General features: G+C 42.6%; 1 long non-coding RNA gene across 2 annotated transcripts in view; it reads left to right on the forward strand.

The window, feature by feature from the left end:
• Positions 1-223: 223 nt before the first annotated feature.
• The window catches only part of LOC144782676 (uncharacterized), a 155,401-nt gene continuing 135,241 nt past the window's right edge, over positions 224-20,383 (forward strand). For both annotated transcript variants that reach the window (XR_013601203.1, XR_013601202.1), the window contains exon 1: positions 224-377. This is a non-coding gene — a long non-coding RNA (uncharacterized LOC144782676). The remainder of the gene's footprint in view (positions 378-20,383) is intronic.

Genomic DNA, 20,383 nt, shown 5'->3' on the forward strand with positions numbered 1-20,383 from the left:
GAAGCCTGCAGGCAGCAGCGTGCCGTGAGCCACCCGGCAGGACGCTGAAAACGTGCCGCCATCTTGTGGCTGTCACCCATCTTTTCCTTTGGTTATTGCCTGCACTCCCGTTTTGCCAACCACGTGTTTTTTCTTCTTCTCACTTCGGAGAACAATAAAGTTTATTACAGCCTCGTCGTTCACCAGTCCTTCCTGCATCTGCCTCCGTGGTGTTACTCTTTTGGTCGTCTGGTTCCTGTGCCTCCTGCATGTTGTTTCTGCCATCCATGTTTGTCTTTGAAGTCATTTCAAGAGTTCCTCGTCTGCAGCAATGTCGACCTGTTTATCTGCTCGTTTTTTTCACTGGAATACTTTATGTAGTTCTCTCTTATTTTCTGGTGAGTCTCTTGTGCAATGCTGCTTACAACATCCTAAAGGAACGAAGGTACTGTTTTCTTGGTTGTGGCTCACATGTTCCAGACTTTGGCTGTTTACTGACAATGGTGACTACCTTCTTTATTTTAGCTTGGTTTCTTTTTTTGGGACACTGCATTTTTCAAAATATTGTTGTCATGTGTGTTTCTTACGTAATAACTGTACCATTCGCTGGCACCTGATCCTGTATTGTATAAGAGGAGGTGAGAGAGTGTAGTGTCCTTGTTTTGTATCTGTATGAACAGAGGGAGAGAGGGTGTAGTGTCTTCGGTCATGATAGTTTACGCCTTTAAGTAGGTTTTATCTATTGTGTGATGTTTGGACTGTGCGTGTGGGTGCGCACATGAGAAGACTCCTTCTTTTGAAGCTTCTCTGACTTGCCTGTTTGGTTTTACCCTCTGAATTGGTGGTTACCTCGTGTGAGGTGTTGGACTGTGCGTTACGGGTGCGCACATGAGAAGACTTCTTCTTCTGAAGCTTCTCTGACTTGCCTGTTTGGTTTTACCCTTTGAATTGGTTATTACCTCGTGTGAGGTGTTGGATTGTGCGTTACGGGTGCGCACATGAGAGGTCTACCTTTTGAGTAGCTTCTCTGATTTGCCTGTTTGGTTTTACCCTCTGAATTGGTTGTTACCTCGTGTGAGGTGTTGGACTGTGCATTACAGGTGAGCACAAGAGAAGACTATTTCCTTTTTAGCTTCTCTGGATTTACCTCTGTTTTGGAAAGATGAGAATGCTCTTTTGCTTCTCTGGATTTACCCTTGTTTGGGAAAAAGAGAATGCTTTTTAGTTCCTCTGGATTTACTCTTGTTTTTGGTTGAAGTATTTGTATCATCCTGTTGTTAGGGGTTGCAAAATTACCCTTTAGTGTTACGTCTTGAAGCTTTGTGTTATTCTTGAAGCTCGTTGACTTTTTTGTATGTGTGTATGTCCACCACCGTACATTTTATTTATAATTAGTCTTATTGCATGTATGTACATTGATCTTGCATGCTTGTATTTTTTCAATTCTGATGAGGGGGGATGTGTTATAATCTAGTAAGTGATTAATGCATCCTCTCAGTTGCTGCCCTTTGCCTTGCTGCTCAGTCTATGTGATGTCATCAGAATGTTGAGAGTGTTTGAGTGGAAGAAGGAATCAGTTGGTGTGGAAGGGCTGAGCAGCAAGGAGGCTGCTCCTGGTGGGGCATAGCATTAGACATAACTTGGATCCTATTTGAAGAATAAAGCTGTCATCCTAATATATATATCTGGACTACGTATCATTCATTTAATTGTAATATATACCAATTTTTCTTTAACATGTCAGTCAGCAACATGTCACAGCCCCCAGCTTTCCTATCTGAGAAAGGGGAACCTGTCCTTCTTTGGAACCATTGGAGAAAACTCTTTGACTCCACATTAGTAGTCATTGGGTGGGGGGGGGCAAGAATATTTCTGCTCTTAGGTAGCAATCCATCCTTTTGCACAATCTGGGTGTTGAGGGACTCAATATTTATGAGAGTATTGACAAGGTGCCTATTGGTGATGGTGCTGGAGAGCCCTTAGTTGCATTTGAAACGTCCCTGCAATGCTGGAGCAGTACTTTGGCCCAAGTAACAACTTGGAATTGGAGAGACACAATTTTGTTTTACGAGGGCACAGAAGTCTAATGAAAGAGTGGATAAATATAATGCTTCATTGAAAATGTTGGTGCGCACCTGTGAATTTGGGGATCTGACTGATTCCCTTGTAAGGAATAAATTGGTGAGGCGTACCCACAGGTGCAGGGTACAAGAGAAATTGCTGGCCAGAAATCCTTAACTTAAGGAGGCAAATGCTATTGGAGAGGGTGTTGAGAATGCATCTGGATAGGTGAAGGAAATGAGAAATCATGCTTTGGCACCTGACACTTACTCTGCGCAAAGCAGTATACATGAACATTCAGGCAGGGATGTCAAAAGATAGATGAGAGTATTTTTAAGGTCAACCCTGGAATGAAACTTAAGACTCTGCTTGACAGTAACAAGTCCAGGTGCTATAGATCACGAATAGCTCAAACTGTCTTGCTAAGAATGTAACGTGTCGCAAGTGAGGCCTTAAGGGGCAAGAAGCGAGGGTCTGTAGGTCTGGAGAGAAGGTGCGTGCAGTGGATAGTGTGGATAGTGTGACTGACTGGCTGAGGACAGTGGTCTTGAATGTGAGAGACGAGGCAAGTGAAGTGGCTGCTGGTGTGGTAATTATGCCTCAGTGTGAAGTTGACATTTGTCATAATGGCAGGCTCCAGTTCTCCATTCACCATGATTGGAGACAGGTTGTGGTATGGCATGATTTCCAATAAAAAATTGTTCACTCCAGACATTAACCCAGTCAGTTATGGTGGCTCACATATTGAAGTATTGGGGTATATGGTGAAAAAAATGTAGTTCAAAGGCAGAGAGACCATTGGGTAGATATGTGTGGCCAAAAGGGGAAACACCATTAGGGACATGGTAAATATTGTGAATCCCAATGCTCGGGATCAGGTAAGTTTGTTGAGTGTGATCAGGGTGAGAGTTTTTATAAGGAATATTTGGAGGTATTTAGCAGCGAGTTGGGTCTGCTTAAAAGGTTTGAAAATAGCATTGTACTATGTGTGCATAGTGCGCCGAGTCCCTCACATGATGCTTGAACCCTTGAAGGAGGAATTCAACAGATTGTTAAACTTAAAGGTAATTGAAGAAATCGAGTATTCAGAGTGGTTGGCACCAGTAGTTTTAGCACCCAAAGAAGGTGGGAAGTTTATTAGAAAGTGTGTGTGTGTGGCCTTGAGAGATCTTAATAAATGGATTTGGGTGGACCGCCAGCTACTTCCAAACATCCCTGAAGCTCTCAGTATATTTAAGGGAGGAAATTGTTTTTTTTCTGTTTTAGATCTTTCCTCAGCTTACCACCAGGTACAGTTTCATCAAGACTCAAAGCACTTGACCTCATATGTAATACCGTTGGGGGCATATCAGTTTAATAGAATGTCGCTTGGCCTGGCCTTAGCTTGTTTTCAAAGAATAATGAAAATGGTCCTGGAAGGAATATTGTTGTAACTTGGTATGTTCCCTCTCTCCCCTCGCCCCCCTCCCCTCTTCCCCATGGTATAGCCTATCTTAGAACGTTGGAGTGGAGCTCACATTGGAATGTTGGTGAGCTCACTCCAGTAGATGGCACTGAAGAATCTGGTTTGTAATAAACTCCCTCTCTCTCTAATCCTGTGTGGAGTCTATTCTTAACAATTTGGCGACAAACACCTTGCTGGGGACGGTTGGATTCTTTCCCCTGTAATCCTTGCCATCTACAAAAAGTCAAAATTACTAAGATGATGAAGCTGTGACTTCCGTGGAACAGAGGAAAATAAAAGGGTGATTTTCACCAAACTGGTGTGGTCGATAGGAATAGAAGGCGTCTTCAAACCAAACTGGTGTGTTATCGTCTGGCACTCAGTCGTAGTATACTGGAGGACATCGAGTGAAAAGTGAGAAAACCTGCTGTGAAGGGGTGCGAGAATAAAGCAGACGAGCAGTCCTGCTCAAGGCAACCAGGAAGTAGCCAAGTTTGTTACGAAGCTCCTAGTGACGGGACGCTTTTCCCAACCCCGCCCGGTTGCTGAGCAAGGAATTCACGTCAGAGTGTTTCTCCGCCCTCCGGATCGTTAATTAGTCAGTTCCTTAAGACGGACCGCCTCTGGTGAAGCAACGTGACAGGGTAGGGCGGGATTTGCTTTTCCTGTCATTTTTAGCCGTCGGAGGTGCTGTCTCTGGGACTGCCTGTGCTGTTTGGATATCGAAGGAGCTGACCAGCGTGAAAGAGGTAGGAAACTTCGTTACCTTGTCCCCTCTTTCGACAAGCTGGGTTTCTGCCTGTCCGATCGTCGAGGGATTCTTTTTGAATGACTGTGGGAAATTCCTGTTTGTAAAGCGGGAAATTGGTACTGTCCTAGCGCTCGTTTTCAGTAAAGAGCGTTTTACAGTTGACTATGACTCATAACCATTCCTGTCAGAAAAACGGCGGACTGGTTCTACACCCAGTGCTCGATTTCTAAGGGGGAGTGTTCTACTGCTGACGTCGTGGGAATTAGTGACTAACCTTTATTCCCCTTCGGTTGTTCCACAGAGAGCAGTTTCTTCAGTGTATTTCATTCGTGACAGCATTATCCTTGTCCACTAGAGTTTTATTTCTTCAGCCTCTCTATTATTTGTGGAGAGCATTACTGCTGGGTAGGGAAGGTTATTCTATAGTTTTTTCCTGCTACTCTCTGGACATTACATTACATACATTCCAACTTAGAGGCCGATTATGATGGCGGACGGACCTGAGTCCGTCCGCCACAATAGAGAAGGAGGGACCGTCCGCAGGGGCAGCGGTGGTCCCTCCGTGCTAATAAGGATGTGACCGCCACCCTGGCGGTCACATCCTGTATATTTATCATTGCGGCGGGTGCTGCTTGAAGCAGCACCCGTCGCAATGATAAAAATTTATGTTGTGCATTTGCCTGCACAAAGCGGCAGGCACCTCGCGGTGCCTGCCGCTTTGTGCAGGCAAATGCAGGGGGGTACCATAGGTACCCCCCATGTGCACCCCCCACCCCCCCTTCACCCCTGGGGGCCCGCAACGGGCCCCCAAACACAAATCCATATGCCTTTACACGGCGGAAATGCCGCCGTGTAAAGGCATCTTTCTGCAGAAATCCTAATATGGCTGGCGGTGTCTGATAGACACCGCCAGCCATGTTGAAGCTTTTCCGCCGCGGACGGAAGGCGTCCGCAGCGGAAAAGCTGCGGACTGAAAAACGATCCCCCAGCCATCCTAATCTGGCGGGGGTCTTTTTCAGTCCGCAGCGGTTTTCCCGCATCCTCCGGGCAGGCGGTGGCTTCCGCCGGCCCGGAGGATGCGGGAAAACCGCAATCGTAATCAGGCCCTTAGTCTGGGTATTTTAGTGATTAAACGAAGCAAATTCAAATCGCAGGAGCCATCAGACGTTTCTTTCGCTGATTGGCTCAGCTTTGTTCTCCCTACTCCTGTCAGAACATTTACATTGAACCTTTTAGGAACTGTGGATATTTTAAAATTGTTTTATCTGTCATAGCTGTCCCGGCTTTTCTCTTTATTTTATTTTCCTCACACTGTTCTCTCCTACCTTTTACTCCTGTTTCCTTTAATCTCTCATCTTCCACTTCTACTTTTCTTTCTTGAACATGACTGCCTTAAATATGTCCCAACCACCGCCATTTTTGGATGAGGCAGGCGATCCCCTTATTTCCTGGAAAAAATGGTTTCATTTATTTGAATCATATTTGATTGCAATTGGGGGAAATAGGTTTTCCTCATTAAGGAAGCAACACATTTTACTTCATAATTTAGGTAAATATGCAAGGGATGTGTTTGAGGATTTGCCTGAGGTAGCTGATGGAGGCGCAAATATCAATGTTGGGGGAGATGGAGTAGCCCAACCCGATGTGTATGAGGCTACGGTTAAAAAATTGGCGGAGCAGTTTGGGGACAGAATTAATATAGTCTTGGAGCATCATAAATTTTTCTTACGTGCCCAGGGGAAAAATGAAAAAGTGAAAAATTACATTGCAGTTTTGAGGGGTTTGGCAGCCACGTGTGATTTTGGAGTGATCACAGAGTCCCTGATCAGGGACCAATTGGTCAGGTGCACGTGTGAAAAAAAAATTCAGGAGAGACTTTTAGCTGAAGCTCCAGATTTACAAAGAGCTATTGATATTGCAATTAGCATAGAGCACACAAGCTACTGCATGAATGAAATGAAGGAAGCCCATGATGTGAAACAGGTCAGTGACAATGGTGTAAACAAGGTGGTTCAAAAAGATAGCAGACCTAAAGCTATTTTGCCCAATGTGAATAAACATAGCGCACAGATTAATAAGCCTAAATGCTATAGATGTGGTAACCCTAACCATTTAGCTAATGATGTAAAGTGTCCGGCAGAGGGTGTCACTTGTAGCAATTGTAAAAAAAAGGGGACATTTTTCAAGAGTATGCCATGAAAAGAAAAGTACTACTCACATGGTGGTCCAGGATTCTGAACAATCTTTGCAGGGGGATATTATCTTCCAAGTGGTGAACAATGGTGAGCAGAATGTGAATTGTTATCCCGAATGTGAAATATTTCTTGACAATGTTGTATATCAGGTCTTTGCGGATTCCTGTTCACCTTATACTCTGATAAATGAGACTTCCTTCAAACAAAATTCAGGCCATAAAAACTACAATCTGTTACCACCTGACATTAAACCTGGGGGATACAATTACAATCCTATTCCACTGGTTGGAATGTTGCTGATGCAGATACATTTTAAAGGTAGAACCACACTGGGTAAAGTGTATATCACAGAAAAGGGCTCATATTTGTTAGGTTGGAAACACCAAAAGGACCTGGGTATCAAATTAGACCCAAATGCCCCTGAACCAGTTCTACTTATTGATAGGCCTTCAGTTGGGAAGGAAGTGTGTGAAAAATTTCCAGAGGTGTTCACAGACAATTTGGGACAGCTTAAAGGATTTCTCCACAAAATCAAACTTAAATCTAATGCAAAGCCTGTAGTACACAAAGCCAGATCCATTCCATTGCTTTTGAAAGAACCATTGCAAAAAGAATTGAATAGACTGGAAGAAAACAGAATAATAGAGCGCATTGAAAGTTCAGAATGGTTGGCCCCCATTGTCGTAGCGGCAAAAGGGGGGGGAAAGGGCATCTGCCTCTGTGTTGACCTCAGGGATTTGAACGCTAACATCTGGGTGGATAGACACCCCCTCCCCAACATCAATGAGATGTTGATGGCCATTAAGGGTGCAAAGGTTTTCTCAGTCTTAGATCTGTCCTCTGCCTATCACCAGGTCGTTCGCCATCCAGAATCTAAGCACCTCACGTCCTTCATAACCCCTTTTGGTGCATATCAATTCTCAAGATTGCCTTTTGGCCTTGCATCTGCAGCCGCTGTTTTTCAGCGTATTATGCAAAACATCTTGCAAGGTCTTGAAAAAGTAGTCTGTTTCCAAGACGACATTCTAATCTATGGAGCGACTGAAAATGAGCACAACATAATCTTGTAAAAATATTGTCAAAACTCAGCAATGCTGGCGTCACTACTCAGAAGGATAAATGCAAGATAGGTGTGGAAACAGTTGTGTACCTGGGGCACACGATTTCAAGTGAAGGTATTAAACCTAAGGCCAGTCTGGTAGATGCAGTAAAACTCGCACCGGTCTCTCAAACAAAGATGAGCTGAAATCCTTCTTGGGCCTGGTTGAGTATATGTCGAAGTTTGTGAAGAATTTCGCTGACCAAGTCCAACCTCTCAGGGAGTTACTTAAACAGGGAACCAAATTCGAATGGAGCACAGAGCATCAACAAACCTTCCAATTCATCAAAGAAGCCATTTCGGAGGCTCCCATCTTACACACCTTTGATCCGAATGCCAAGACCACATTGTCTACGGATGCAAGTAATAAAGGTCTGGGTGCCTCTTTGATCCAATTGGTAAATGGTGAAGAGAGAGTAATAGCCTTCGTTTCAAGAACCTTGAAGACTGCTGAAGTAAATTACTCCACGATTGAAAAAGAAGCACTAGCGTGTGACTGGGCTATTCGCCATTTTAAGTACTTCCTGTGGGGAATTCCTTTCTGCCTTAAAATGGATCACAAGCCATTGATTCCGTTGTTTGCAAACAAACTTTTAGAGAACACCACTCCACGCATCTCCAAGTGGGTCTTAGGACTGCAGGGGTTCAACTATTCTATTGTGCATGTCCCAGGTTCAAGAAATTCTTTGGCGGATTGTCTTTCGCGCATGCCGCTTTTGGTAGATGAACCAGAAGAAACTGAGGTGCAAGAAACCATCCTGGCAATCGATATTCCAGCCATTAAGAAAGACGAATGGTTGAAATCCATTCAAGAAGACATGGTATTGGGAAAATTGAAAGACATGATCACCGTTGGCTGGCCAGAGGAAAAGAATGAAGTGCCAGAAGATCTCCAGGAATTTTGGAACGCAAAGGACGAGTCGTCCATAATTGAAGACCTGGTCTGGAGAGGGAATAAAATAATTCCCCCGAAAGGAATGAGGGATCGCATCATACAAATCGGACATGAAGGTCATCCTGGACGAAGCTTAACCAAAAGTAAAATCCGACAAAACTATTGGTTCCCTAAAATGGATACACAAATTGAAGAGATGGTAAAAGGATGTATTGCATGTGGGGCCAGCGATAAGTCAAAGAATGTCCGCAAGGCTCCACTAATTCCGGTCACTGTTCCCACCAAACCTTGGGATAAACTGGGATGGACATTATTGGTCCTTTGAATTTATTAAGTCAATCTCAAAAATTTATGTTTGTCCTGATTGATTATCATTCGCACTGGATAACGACTAAGTTTGTCCCTTCCATTTCTACTGTGTATCTCATTGAATTTTTGAAGGATACCTTTTCCAAAGAAGGCTTACCCAGTGAGTTGATAACGGACAATGGTGTGCAATTTACTTCGGATGAGATGAGAGAGTTCCTGGACAGTTTATCTGTTATTCACGTAAAATCTCCACTGTACTCCCCCAAATCTAATGGTTTAGTGGAAAGGGCTAACAGATTGCTTAAGGACTCCATTCAACTTGCCTTATCAAACAAAGAGCCAATTGATGACAGTTTAAGGAAAATGTTGTGGTCTTATCACATCACCCCCAATTCTGTGTCAGGAGTATCCCCATTTACTTCTCTGAAAGGAAGAAACCCAGGTTCCAAACTGACTCCAAACTGGCTAAATGGAGGGTCCCCTGTGTGGGTAGACAGGAACACTGTAATGGAGAGAGTCAAAGAACATCAAGTCAAGTACAAAAATGATTATGATGCAAAATGGGGCACATCTGACAGGGAGTGGATGGTTGGGGATTGGGTGGTAGTCAAAAAACCCACTCTGTTAAAGTCCAAATCTTCCTCTTTCTCTAAACCCCTTAGGATCAGGAAAGTCCATAATAATTCTGTCCTGTTAGAAGATAGTAATTTATGGAGCAAGGATAGATTGGCTCGTTGCACTAATGTTCATGTTTCCCAACCTTCTAGCAACGTTGACCCTGGAGAACGGATGGTTGATCCTAGTATGGGAAGAGTAGCACGTCAATGTAGGCGTCCGGCGTGGCAAGCTGATTACAGTATGTAATGTTATTGTTACTGGTCACATGAAGTGTTTTTGTGGTTCTTGGTAAGTGCACCCTGTGCAACTGACTTCAGGAGATTAGATCGCATGTTTCACATTTTGCACTGTTTGTGATCTCTTCTGCTTGGTATACTAACCTGCGTTTTCTTTCCAGGTCTTTTCCATTGTTTTTCCAAACCATTTATGCTCTAGAGACTCACTATCCCAGTTCTGTTGCCCTTACATAGGGAGGTGTGTTGTAACTTGGTATGTTCCCTCTCTCCCCTCGCCCCCCCTCCCCTCTTCCCCATGGTATAGCCTACCTTAGAACGTTGGAGTGGAGCTCACATTGGAATGTTGGTGAGCTCACTCTAGTAGATGGCACTGAAGAATCTGGTTCGTAATAAACTCCCTCTCTCTCTAATCCTGTGTGGAGTCTATTCTTAACAAATATCTAACATCCTATTCTTCCAGGATCACATTCTCTTTTTTGATGAGGATGCAGGTGAGCATGATGGAGTTTTAAGAAGCGTATTGAGGAGATTGGCGGACAAGGGTATTACAGTGAAGAAGTAGAAGTATAGTGTGATGTATTCCTATAGGTCCTGAATCGATCCCCCTATTCCTGACCCTATTCTGGTTAGTAAACTAACAAGTTAACTAGTAATCAGCCCATGAGGCAGAAAATCCCCATGATGCAGATACCGTTATCTGACGCAGTCACACTACGGCACAGGAACGTGTTATCTGATTAGGTCATAACGCTTGCGATCTAATTAGACAAGCGATATTCCTCCAGCCCCTGATAAGGCATACGGAGTTCTCATAACAAATCAAACCTATGACAACCTGGGCAAAACCCTGCGGCCATTGTTTTGATTTCACCGAGAACTTCAGTAAAATAATGTGCTAACGAGCAAGTCGTATGACATCCTTATTGACGTATCTATGTCCATCCTTACGTCAATCTCGGCACCTTAAAGGTATAAATATTACCGATATTGCCCTATGCAAACACACGCGTGGTGACGAGACGGAGCAGCCATACTTGCCGAAGCGAAGAGCAGAGCAGACCCCGCTGGCGCAGCCCCGCCTTCCTGACGCGCTGAGAGAAGCTGCTTTCTCCTGCCGAGAAATCCAGCACCGGAGTTTCTGGGTAGCCCTCGCAGGCAGCCTGGAATATCGAGACCAGAGACGAGAGATACCATCCCTCATTCAACCTAGATTCCAGGTACAGAACTGAATAACCCCTCACAGAGAATTCTTTAGTTATTCACTTGGCAAAAACAAACTTAACTTAAACTGTAACTTTCTATTCCCGCCCACGTATTAGGCTTAGGTCAGGTACACGGGGTAGGCGTATTTAGAAACACCAGTTGAGTACGTTTAGTCAAATGTATATGTGTATGTAATATATTTTATTCATTTTAAAACATCATATGGCTTAGAAACCATATCAATGTTTTTACAGTATTATTTTATACTATTGCTTTTAATGTATGCACTTTACTTAACTATAAGTATTGCAATAATATCGATCCATTTCTCTTGTATGAGAAAAGAGACTGATCAATAAATAACACCTTTTTATTGAACACGCCCGTCTCTTCCTTTTCTCTACATTCTGATGAGACTAAGAATGCACGTACTGACTGAGTAAAATAAATTGCCTTTTGTTCACACGACTCTCGAGATATACTCTTGATTAGGGGAGAGCAAAGTTGTCATGTTCTATGGTTGTCAGAAACTAAATCCCTTCTTGTCTAATCAGGGGAGTTAATTCTTTCCTGAACATTCGAGAAAGTTTCTAGTGAACTCTGAGCTAAGCTGGCAAACCCAAAACTTTAAGTCTAGTATCGACAGTAGTAGACCTAGTTAACGTCTGGTCTAGGCCTTTACTATTGTAGGTATTATTCCAATGCGCAGAGCCTATTGGGATGATAGGAACTACACTACATGGCGCCCAACGCGTTTGGAAAGGGCGATAAAACTAACGTAAGACATTTAGAGTAACTCAGTCGTGCTTTCTCATTCAGACCCCTTTTCCCATAATACTCCAAAGACGTCTGGAGTGGGTGAAAGGTAATATCCGCCAGACTTTGCAGGAGGGAACTCCTATGTATGGTTCTTGGTATAGTCAACGTTGAAGGATACACAGTTCCAAAATATTGTGCATCTAATCTTTGTTTCCACAAGAAACCTGATCAGCAAACAAACAAAATAACCTTTTGGACAGTAAAATGTCAGACAATGAGGATGAAAGAGAGGCAATTAGATTAGCAACTGAACTCGCAGCAGCTGATGCTACCATGCAGGCAGCAGACGAGGATATAATACTCATCCCGGTCATCAAAAGGAGATCTATAACTTTAAAACTTATAGAAAATGGACTGACACCTAGAGGTGGCACAGTCATATTCATAATTGAGGCACACGAATATCGGCAGACAGAGGTATACTATTCATGGATACATTTTCCAGCAGCAAATGCTGTAACAAAGTACTTCCACTATTACAAAATAGAGGAACCTCCTGAAACGTACACTCCTTTCAAGGAGGTGGAAGTACCACTCAAATTTCAAGAGCACCTGCTCTTATTTGATGGCGCCCTAAAACATAACAATCACATCACCAGGCTCGGTCCTTTAGGTAGACCAGGAGCAACGTGGCCGGTCCTAGCCGGATACACACCACATCCAGACATCGAAGGGATGTCTGCAGCAGAGCTGTTAACACAGCTAAAACAATTAATAAAAATACATAGACAATTAGTCCAATATGTGATGCGGACTTCAACAATTCAGCCAGCGATTAAACTTCCACAGCTGACCCCTCACCAGGGGAACACAAATAAAATTACACCACAGAACATCCAGTCCTGTCTAGGGAAGGTACCGGCTAAACGGGAACAAATACCATTCTGGTTGGCACAGAAAATCACCCAAATAGAGGCGGTGTTTCCTGACACCAACCCATTAGAAAAACACAGGATTCTGACTATCTGTCTCCCAATGGGAATCGCACCACACATAGAGGACTGTGACACTTGGGGTACAGTCTTTGCTTCCATCTACACAAAAACGCACGGTGTTCCATCCATTTCGGTAATACCAGATGTGCTAAAACAAATTCAAGATGAATATGGTCCAGAACCCGCTTTAACTCTTGGTATGAAATTACTGAAAGACTTCAAGCAGGTCTCGGCTATACTATTAGCCAACATAAAAGGAGAAGCAGCAAACGTGGCGATCCGCCAGAGGTTAAAAGAGACAGATATAGCAGACCAACCAGCTGAAATAGCCAGAATCATAGAAAAATCCTATGAGGAACTAGGCAGAGATAGTTTAGGTGGGATACCAGTAAAACCACAACTGATTGAAAGTCCTGAAAAAATATTTTATAACAATAAATCTACATCACCAAAAAAGAACTGGGATGGAAACAAACAATCCAATCATAAAGAAAAGAAATTCCAGTCCAGAGGAAGGTCTCCTAGGCGAAGAGAAAAATCTCCAAACCAGAGATACAGGTCACCACAAAGTGACCCCTCTGGGAATAGATATAACCTTAGAAATAGGGATAATATAAGAAAGCCTGATAGATATCAAGACATTGATACACGTCCCTCTCAATCTTTTCAGACTTCCTCGCAGAAATCGGAAAGAAGAGGACGATCAGAACAAAGAGAAGAGCACGCCAAGTCCAAAGACAAGGAACCTGCTCAGCTAAAAAAGAAATTACAATTTCCAAAAAAGAAGGTAGCCAGTATCAAGGTAGTTAACAATGCCGAGAATACTGAGGACACAACTGAAAAACGGGGAATGGGCTCAGACAATGCTAGACAGCGCAGCAGAAGTGAGCATAGCTCGCAAAGTCCTTATGAATCATCTGGAGACAGTGGACACGAATGAATATCTTCAAGTGGAAACTGCGGACACCAGAGTTAGCAAACCTCACAAAATATACGAAATAACATTGCGTATAGAGGGAGATAAGACTAGGAAAATAAGGGGACTATTTTGGGATAATCTCTCCAAGGGCTATGATATCCTTCTAGCTGAAAAAGACCAGTCTTGTTTGTAAGGGAGTGCCCTCATGGCGAAGAAGTAATTATGCCTGCCTTCTCAAATCATATTCCAATTCATAAAAAGTACACACTTGCCAGGAAATGGGCAGTGGCTCTAGCTCCTGCTTTATATAAAAATCACGTGGGATGGGATGAGGACTCTCCTCCTCACAAAATCCAGTTAAAATCACAACCTACTGCACAAAGGCAGTACCCAATTAAGCAAGAAGCTAAAAAACAGGTAAATGAAATACTAGATCAGCTAGAATACCAGGGGGTGATTGAAACTTGCACCTCACAAATGAACAACCCTTTGTTTCCGGTCTCCAAACCAGACAATTCATATCGTCTAGTTTTGGATTACCGACACCTTAACACATGTTGCAAAACTTCTGCAGTGCAAAACTCACACAGTGCTGCAGTAATGAATAACATAGTGCGCAAAAAATACAAAACAACCTTGGACATCTCTAATGGATTCTTTTGTCAAAACATAGCACCAGAGAGCAGATATTTAACTGCGTTCTCAATAAATGGCACTCAAAAACAATTCTGTCGGTTAGCCCAGGGGTACAAGAACAGCCCGGGGGTATTCTCAGCGAGAGTAACAGAATTACTACAATTATATGATGATGAGGCATTATCTTATGTCGATGACATTTACTTAACAGATGATGACTTGGAGACTCACTTGAAGAGAGTGAACACCATAATACTTGGGTTCGCAGCAGAGGGTTACAAATTCAACTTTAAAAAATCCAGAATTGCCCATCTGACAGTCCTATTCTTAGGATATGAGTTATCAAGTGAAGGCAAAAGCCTGGCTGACAATTTTCTAGAAAAATGTGCCGTACTCCAAGCACCTAGAACACTAAAAAACCTACAGTCAATTCTAGGCTTCCTAAATTTCGGAAGAACATACATTGCAAATTACGCAGAAAGGGTGAAACCCCTTTATGATCTGATAAAACCAGATTTTAAAAGAACCAATTGGACTCAAATACACACAGAAATTCTGAGATCCTTACAAACAGACATGCTAATTAAAACAAAATTAGAAACACGTGATAACACACGCAATCTTGTGATTCGAGTCATCCCAGGGAGATGCGGATTCACATACCTGACCTCTAATGAGGGAGAAAAGGTACCAATTGCATTCAAATCACACTTGTACACAGAAGCTGAAAAGAAGTTCAGCAGTACAGAAAGAATTGTTCATGCAGTTCAAACCGCAATAGCTAGAGAAAAGGATAAAGCTAACGGTAGACATATCACAGTCAGAACAGCAGAATCAGCCTTTGAGGCACTAACAACACCGTGTAATTTACCAACAACAACATTGAATCCAAAGTGGATACAATGGGTGAATTCAATCACAACGGACAAAGTATACTATTACCTTGATCCAGAACTAGAAGAGTTGAAAAATGTAGAATATGAAAGAATATTCCCTCTGCCAATCGATATTCTGCCTTTACGACATTACGCCTGTGTAATTTATACAGACGGACATGCTCAACCTCCCGTTTGGGGAGAACAAGCATACAACCCCACATGTGGGATTACAAAAGAAGTTTGGCGCGGAGGTAAACTAAAACCTCTATTAACAAAAACACACTCAGTAGAAACTAATTCAGAACAACAAACTGAGATAGTAGCCTTGAAAATGGCGCTAGATAATGCGGATCGCGAATTCCCGACACTTATAGTGTCAGATTCATATTACTGCATCAAATCATATAACAAGGATTTGCAAACATGGATTCAAAACGGTTACAAAGATGACACAGATGCACTAATAAAGCAGAAACTGCTCTGGGAACAAATAGCTCTTTTGAAAAAAGAACTACCAAAGACTTACGTGACACACTCACTGAGTCATCAGCGTGATGGCGTTCACGTTGCAGGGAATTCATTGGCTGAAACAGCCACAGCGGCAGCAACTAAATCGGCTCCCGTAGTTCGAAAAAAGCGTACATTAAAATACATTGACGGTGAAACAGTGCTGGCAGTGAGAACGTCATCAAAAGGCGACTGCTCAGCGTTACCGATCAATTATCCACTCAATTATACATACATAATCGATGCAAACTCCGTCCCTTTTGCTCGAATCCCTGGAGTGGGGGATAGGGTGATTCCAAACATGGACAGGAGAAACTTGTTAATCGCAGACGCACATATGGGCGAGGGTCTCAGACACCTCAAACTAAAAGATTCTCTGAAAGAATTACAATCACGGTACTGGTGGCCAGGCATGAGTCTGCGTCACACCATGTTTGTAAAAAACTGCCCAAACTGCAACAGAGATCGCAGTGGGGAGAGAAACAGTTTAATACCTCATCGTTTTACTCCGGAAAAAATCAAGAGTAAAAAGGAAGGGTTGCGATTAACATATACAGGCTAGTTTCCACTTATAATGTAGATCACCAGCACTCGGCTGACGTCCGGACTGTTATACAAAGATTTGCGAGTCTAAATGGCATATACGCTAAGAGCATGCTACGTTTGACCATTGTCTTCACTCTAGCACTCCAGCCTGAGGGGAAACATGACCAAATGAGCATAGCCCAGCGGGAATCTTCTCACTTCCTTCCTGAGGGTACGGGATGGTGTAAAGAAAAAACCAAGGCATAAAGCAATCTATAGCGGAAAGGGTATTAGGTTCGGGAGCTGGGTGGGTCAAACATCTAATAAGTGTCCAACGTAGTCTAAATAACTTGCCAAGAAATTCTCTGAAGGGATTCAGTGCGTACGAATTATTATTTGGAACTAGGATGATGATCTCTGACATTGATAGTCAGACTTCAGTGGTGAAAGAAAAAAGCTTTGATATCAAAGACCGTTTGGCTATTTTGCAGGACTTAAACAAAACAAGGAAAGACCTGAGCAACATAAAATTGAAACAACAGCCAACAACCACTGAAGAACCACCACCTGTCCCAGCAAGACCTGTCTGGATTCCAAAAGTCGGGGATCTAGTCAGGGAGAAGATCGCGGTAAAGAAGGAATTTGGGCCTTCTTACAGAAAAGCAGTTCCTGTCTTGTCTGTCAACGGGACAAGATCAGTTGTACTACCGCCACTTGCTGGAAAAAAGGAGAACCGAGTTGTATCAATCGACCTGGTAAAACCACAACATGTGGCCGATAACAAACAGTAGGCCAAGTGGACTCCCAATAAGTAGCCGAACACCAAGGTTTGCTACCAGTACAGAGGTCCTAACGAAGAGGCTCATCACATTCGAAACGCCTACAGAAGAACAACAAGGACTATGCAGCAATGCAATAGAACTCAGACCTCTGAAAACCCAAATAAAAACATTTAGCAGAGACACACCAATCTATAATGAAGTACCAAGTGAAAATGCAAGAAACATAAATCCTGAACCAATTGGAACAATTGACAGAACTGCATCCGGCTACTTCATAAACTTCGATGATTCCTCTGAGGGCTTCAGTGAATCAAAGACACAGCCATCATCAAAAACCTTTAAAGATAAAGCTAAAGAACTTTTGAAACAACTGAAAGAAACATATCTGATTTCTCCATGGATTGAATTTTGGGTGGGTTTTGGTGCATTTATCCTCATACTTTGGCTCATCATGGTACTTACTTTGGGACGCTTCATTGAGGGAAAATATGCTAAAATGGACACAGAAAGTCAGAAAATCAACTTGATCCTCAAACCACACACATCTTCACACGTCGAGAAAAGAGAACTTTCTTCAGCCAACTTCACAGCCAATCCGATACCGGGTGGGGTAGCCTGGGACAACACTGACTATGAAATTTATGGTCCGGTCGAAATCCTGAAATATCCACACCAAATTAAGATCTCATTGAGTGACTTTGCAAAACCAAGCTCATTTGCTGATGATTGGGACTTCGAAAGCATTAATAATATGATGTCTGACTTAGTAATGTCTGCTAAATTTACCAAACATGATTATTTGCAGGGTTCTACAAATTATGATAGTATGTACTGTTATAACCATAATGGTAACCATTTTCTACATAAATCTGCACAGCCTAGAAATGTTTTAAATTATAATCAATGGGAACATTGTGCAACCCCTCCAAAAGGAAGCTCAAGAACCTTCTATGACAAATATTCATACTTTTCAGGTTTTAACACAAGTAATGCTGAAGCATTCTATTTTAAATTGTCAAACAAGACAGGAACCAAGACCATGATAACCAACACAATATTGATTTATTCAGACTCATTTTTTGAAAAATTGAATACCTTTGGTTTTGATTATTGGGACAAAAATGTTGAATTGAAAAGTGTTTGGGGTACAAAAGATTGGCAAGTACAGGGTATAGAAGCTTTGTTTAGAGCCTGCATGATCCCAGAACAAATGATATTTTTAAATGACACTGTTCAACAAACCACCTGTCTTGGCCTAGCCAAAATCAAAGATTTAATTAAACCGTCTATTCCAAAACCAACAATGTTTAGCAACACTTCTACAGATGAAGAGATAGACGTAAACCATATATTAAACCAAAACAGAACACATCCTGATTGGAAACAGTGGTTGATCTGGCCCACAGATACTAATAACTGTCAAGACAGATTCCTGAATAAAACACAGGGGTTCAAAATGACCAGGCCAGACCCTAGATATCCCCAAAGACATCACCCAGGGATAATAACCACCTACAGTGTGGGCAAATTATGCCTTCAATGGCTGCAAACTTCCACACTGGCAGAAATTAAGCAACACCTAACTTTACTTACTGATGGTGCTGACTTGCGTGATTTCATTATGGGACCACGCAAACAGCGTCAAAAACGTTTCATAGCAGCCTCTGTATATGCAGCATACAATGAGGCCTGGAAGGTTACTCAAATTGAAACAGCAGAGAGAATACGGGAAATTGACCGTATTAATTTGGAAAAATCACTTTCTGTAGTGGACAATGGGTTAATGACTCTGTCCTCCAGAATTTTTTCTTTGGACAGCATTGTGTCTTCAGCAATCGACATATTATCGCAGGACTTACTGTTATTACAACACGGTCAGTCACAATTGCGTTCTATTGTACAGCTTGGCTGGACGTTACAAAATCTGCGTTCAGGCTATGTGCCTTGGCGTTTAATCAACACAACGTCACTATTCCAAATCTTTAACCTTACTGATAGACAAATCAGTATGGCGCAAAGGGGTGCTGATTATACAATCCTGAGCATTGAGAAACTTGAGAGATTACCAATGACAATGTCAGAACGACCTGTCAGTGAATGGATAATACATGGGATAATAAATATTCCAATTTCAACCTTCAGGTTTCAATACTGCCAAAAATATATACAGGCTGGCATGTACGAGAAATTGGGAAAAGGGTACCTTAAAACAACATGGAACCTGCCCTATTCACATGCATGTGTCAGTAATAAAGGACAGAAAGTGTTTCTTAGTGGCAACAATTGTGCGATGTCACTAAGTGGCACACTTCTGTGTAACGGTATTAGTTTGCATGGAGCCTGTGAAGGGAATTCATACAACCTTTCATGTCACCAGCAAGGCGCACCTGCAACAGAAATAGAACCATTCTTTCAAAGACTCTATAATGGGAGTTACATTCTAATTGTAGACCGCAGATGTTGTAGTCTTATGCCCGGGACTCCTTATCTAGTAACTACGACTGCGAAGGTCAAGTGCTGTGGACGCTCGTTGTTCCCCAGCTCCTTTCCAGACAGGGAGGCAAGGGCATGGCCCAACTTGAAAATTACTTCTATTCGAATAGATACTTTAAGCAGAATGAAAACAGTGCTTCTTCAGACGCCTACAAGGCTCTCGTCATCAAAAGAAACGTATGATCTACAAGTCGCAAGGACGACTGCAGAGATACATTCATTGTTATCAACTAATTCCCCCATACATTTCGCGGAAATTCTAAATGAAATCTTAAATATTTCTGATACCAATGGGATCTCAAAGGTATTTAAGACAGTATTTTCGATGGCATTAACACCATTCAAAGCCATACTGGGTATTTTTCCAGATTTCGTCCATTCGATTTTTGGCGGACTTCCCCTGATCCTGGGACTAATTGCAGGAATCCTATTCTTAGTCCTTATTTTTCGTTATGGCAACCCATGTCACAGACAAAACTCTTGCGACAAGGGAAGAAACAATCCTAGCCATTGGATACCGGGACCGGATATCAAAAATCCTGGGACTCTCCCGGCTTAGAGACCTAAATATGACTTGGTTTCTATCATTTCGACCAATGTGGCAAAGATGTGTTTTACCTGTATTAAGGTGCCTGCTATGCGGAGAAGAATGCGTGTTAGACACCTGTCTGACGCTACAATCGGATGCGCCAATGGATGCAGAAACATTGTTGAGCCCGATCAAGGTTCATGCTTTGTGCTGCCCTCAAAGGCTACCAATCCTGATGACGGCATTCGTGGAAGCTTCACCACTACGATTGATGGGTAGTGAAGTTCAAGATGAAAGCAGCATCGAACAGGTACGACCTTCTGTCAGCAATGCAAATCAGAATGTCAATGGAGACAATCATGCGCACGAATGCATGATTACACCTATTTCCGAGTTAGTGGAACTTTCCCAGGAAGCTGTTGACAGTTTTTTCGAAAGCCTAAATGATATGATGTTCTCACCAGAGCAGAAATAGAGACTTTTTGAACAAGCTCGCACACGGCGTTCCCTGAATTCGGCCTTCAACTTTAAAAATAAAGTCACATGAACAATCTTTCCTCCAGTTCACGG

Source organism: Lissotriton helveticus, chromosome 9 (genome assembly GCF_964261635.1).
Source record: "Lissotriton helveticus chromosome 9, aLisHel1.1, whole genome shotgun sequence".
Lineage (NCBI taxonomy): Eukaryota > Metazoa > Chordata > Amphibia > Caudata > Salamandridae > Lissotriton > Lissotriton helveticus.